This window comes from Hylobates moloch, unplaced genomic scaffold (assembly GCF_009828535.3).
Source record: "Hylobates moloch isolate HMO894 unplaced genomic scaffold, HMol_V3 SCAFFOLD_5712, whole genome shotgun sequence".
Taxonomy (NCBI): Eukaryota; Metazoa; Chordata; class Mammalia; order Primates; family Hylobatidae; genus Hylobates; species Hylobates moloch.
The window spans coordinates 1-4,066 of NW_026657987.1; the positions used below are offsets into that span (position 1 = coordinate 1).

At 59.2% G+C, this 4,066-nt stretch overlaps 1 pseudogene; it reads right to left on the reverse strand.

The window, feature by feature from the left end:
• Positions 1-24: 24 nt before the first annotated feature.
• Positions 25-1,962, reverse strand: LOC116465499 (putative uncharacterized protein FAM30A; annotated as a pseudogene).
• Positions 1,963-4,066: the final 2,104 nt, after the last annotated feature.

The window sequence follows — 4,066 nt, forward strand, 5'->3', positions numbered from 1 at the left end:
ACAAAACTGTGAAAAGGAGTCCATCAATTAATCGATGCTTACCTTCAGTTTTGGGCTCATTTTTAAAGTATGCTATAAGCATATGCTCCTGTTATAACAGAATGGAGGGATTATGAGAGATGATGTGAGTGTGTCCTGGGCCTCCCCTGGCCCACTGGGCCCTACAGATGCCTTCCCAGGCATTGCTGTCAGGGCTTCCCTCAGAGGGAGTCCTGTATTGACCTCACCACTAAGGTCTGGAGCAGGGGATCCTTAGATATGGGTAGGGGTTATCTCACCTTAGGTCGAATATGGGGTTGTCTTAGACTGTTTTGTGCTGTTATAATAGAATACCCAAGACTGGGAAGTTTATACTGAACGGAAATTTATTTCTCACAGTTCTAGAGGCTGTGAAGTCCAAGAGCAGGGTGCCAGAGCAAGTCCAAGAGCAACGGAAAGTCCAAAGCAAGTCCAGGAGCATCTGGCGAGGACCTTCTTTCTGTGTCATCACATGGTGGAAGGCAAGAAAGAGAGCTAGAGGGGGCCAAACTCACCCTTTTATAACAGCACCAATCCCACCCATGAGGTGGGGACCTTATGACCTAATCACTCTTCATACTGTTACAATGGCAGTGAAATTTCAACGTGAATTTTGGAGGAGAGAAGCATTCAAACCACAGCAAGGGTGCTCCTACCTCCTCTCTCAGGGCATCTGCAGAAACAGCTGCAACTGCACATCCTTCCTCTGTCAGTCCTCCGTCCCTTCCCAACGTCTGCATTTCCTGTGGCCCAGGAGGTCTGGCGTAGGGGGTGCTCCTGCCTTAGGTCTGAGGCCCTGTATGAAGAGGGATAGGTGAGGAGGCCACCTGATGGTCTGGGGCAAGACAGTCACAGGACGCATCATTCATCATCAAGGAGGCTGAGGGCTGAGTCTCCAAGTCCAGGGAACTCCCCACAAAGTGGGAACCCTGCCCAGCTCCACACAGCCTCTGCTGGTGGACCCTGCTCTGGCACAGAGCCTGGGGACAGGTCTTGAGCTCAGCCAGAGTCTGCCTCCCTGTCATTTAGGAACTAAACCTAGCGGCAGGATGCTGGAGCCCAGCCCCCATCTGACCTTACAGGGCCAAGGCTGGGGCCCTGGGCTCCCCTCAAGGCACAACAGGACTGGAGCCCCAGGCAGTGCAGGAGTGGCCAAAGCTGGGGCTTCCTCCAGAGCCCCCAAGCATCACGGCACCAGGAAGGGTAGGACCCTGGCCTCAGGAATTGGCACCAAAGCCCAGAAGCTACCCTGGACACCATGGAGAGAGGCCTGGAGGGGAAGCGCCAGGCACTGCCTCCCCTTCTGATCCCACCTGAGGTGGCTGCCAAGCCCAGGGAGCCGCTCTGATGTCCCCCAGCCCTGCAGCCCAGGGACACCTGTGCCCCTGTGGGACCCCTGGCCAGTCTGTGCAAAGAAGTCACCACCCTACACTCAGAGACAGTGGGGGTCCTCGTCCCACATCCTCAGAGCATGGCCTGGCTGCTGCAGGGATGGTCTCCTGGAGGCCCCCCAGTGCTCTGTTGTCAGGGCTCCCTCCACGCCCCTGCACCAAGAGACAGCCAGACCCCACCCAGCAAGGCTTCCAGTGGCTTCAGATCACACCCCTAGGCCAACCCCAGCCCCATCAACACCTGCCTGAGAAAGCTCCACGCACCAGAACTGACCGTTTGCTCCAACTCCCGACCTCCCGTTCTCAGGGCGTCTGCTGAAAAGGCTGCAATGGCACGTCCTTCCTCTGTCCGTTCCCAATGTCCGTGCATCTCCTGTGGCCAGGAAGGTCTTTCTCGGGACCTGAGAGCCACGCCCTGAAGTGTCCCCATTGGGAAAGATGGAGTCTGTGTCTCCAGGCTCTGGGAGGACAGAATCCTGACCTCAACAGTGGCCAGCACGGACACAGCGGGCCCCATCCCAGGGATGCTGACCAGCGCCGGGCAACTTTTCCCTTCCCCGACGACTGAGCCCTGAGCACCCTCCCTGCTCCCCCTACCACCTCCCTTTACAAGGCTGTCACCTCTGCACAGATGATAATGGAGCTTGGCTCATTCCCCTAGAGTTGGTAGGGAGTTAATGACAAAACTCAGTTTCCTCCACCTGAACTCAAGTCTGCCTGTGTTTACCTGACCACACCTGGTGGACAGTTTGGACAAATTTGCACACTCAGAGACACGGACACTTCTAGAAATCATTATCTCCCCGCCCCGGGACCCCACTCCCACAGAAGTCTGCTAGGCACTGGCCTGGGCCGTCCTGCTGTCCTAGGAGGCTGCTGACCTCCTGCCTGGCTCCTGTCCCCAGGTCCAGAGTCAGAGCAGACTCCAGGGACGCTGCAGCCTAGGAAGCTGCCCCCTCCAGGCAGGGGCCCCCACCAGGGTCTAGTGCAGGTGCCCAGGACAAGAAAGATTATGAATGCAGGAATGACTGGGCCACACCCCTCCCGTGCACGCCCCCTCCTGCCCTGCACCCCACAGCCCAGCCCCCATGCTGGATGACCCCCACGGCAGAGGTGCTGTTCTGTGATCCCCTGGGAAAGACGCCCTCAACCTCCACCCTGTCCCATGGCCCAAGGAAGACAAGACACAGGCCCTCTCCTCACAGTCTCCCCACCTGGCTCCTGCTGGGACCCTCAAGATGTGAACAGGGAGGGTGGTTGGGTGGTCCCTAGGAGCCCAGATCTTTGCTCCACAGACCCCAACCCAAGCACCCCCTTCTGCAGGGCCCAACTCTTCCCCCTCCTCCTCCCTCTGCTCTCCTCTCATCGCCTCTGCGGGAAATCCAGGACTCACCAGTAACCCTTAGGAAGCAGGGCCGAGGCACCATTTAATAGGAGACTTCGTCACAATGAAACTGTTAGAAAGCCTTGACTACAATGATGACCATGGCGTGGCCATGAACACTGTCAGCTCCCACAGTTGCTGCAGCAAAAAATGTCCATAGACAGGGTGGGGGCCCTGGGTCGTCTGCTGTCCTGCTCAGCCCACAGCACGCATGGAGGATCTGAGGTGCCACACCTGACACCCAGGCCAGAACATGCCTCCCTCCAGGGTGACCTGCATTGCTGGAGGGACAGGGGCAGCCTGCGGGGATCTAGGGCCAGGAGATGAATCCTCTTAACCCAGAGGAAAACGAGCAGGACCCAAGCACCCTCCCCGTTGAAGCTGACCTGCCCAGAGGGGCCTGGGCCACCCCACACACTGGGACGGAATGTGCGCAGGCCCCGGTCTCTGTGGGTGTTCCACTAGCTGGGGCTCCCCGTGCTCAGCCCACATCTAAAACGAGCCACGGCCTCCAGAGCCCCCGAAGGAGACCCCGCCCACAAGCCCAGCCCCCACCCAGGAGGCCCCAGAGCTCAGGAAGCGTGGGTAGATTCTGAACAGCCCCGGGTCACAGTGGGTATAACTGGTGCGACCACTGTGAGAAAAGCTGTGTCAAAAACTGTCTCCTGGCGACTGCCGGAGGCCCTGCCAGAGAGGGGAACAGCTGCCCCAAACCTAGGTCCTACTCAGCTCACATGACCCCCAGCACCCAGAGCACAATGGAGTCCCCACTGAATGGTGAGGACGGGGACTGGGGTTCCAGGGGATCATGGAAGGGGCTGGACCCCATCCTACAGCTATGGCCCCAGTGCCCCTGGCCAGAACCGACCCTGCAACCGACAAGAGTCCCTCAGGAAACAGGGGTCACTGGCACCTCCCAATATCAACCCCAGGCAGCACAGGCATAAACCCCACATCCAGAGCAGACTCCAGGAGTACATTCACCCCAGTACCCTGGGGGACGCCGGCCCTGACGACTCCCCACTGGAATCCACCCCAGAGTCCACCAGGACCAAAGACCCCGCCCCCATCTCTGTCCCTCACTCAGGGCCTGCTGCGGGGCGGGCCCCAACCTCGGCCAGGCCACAGGCCCTTCCTTCCTGCCCTGCGGCAGCACGGACTCTGGGGTCTGGGCAGGGAGGAACTTCTGGCAGGTCGCCAAGCACAGAGCCCCCAGGCTGAGGTGGTGGGGGGGGTGGAAGACCCCCAGGAGGTGGACACTTCCCTTCCTCCC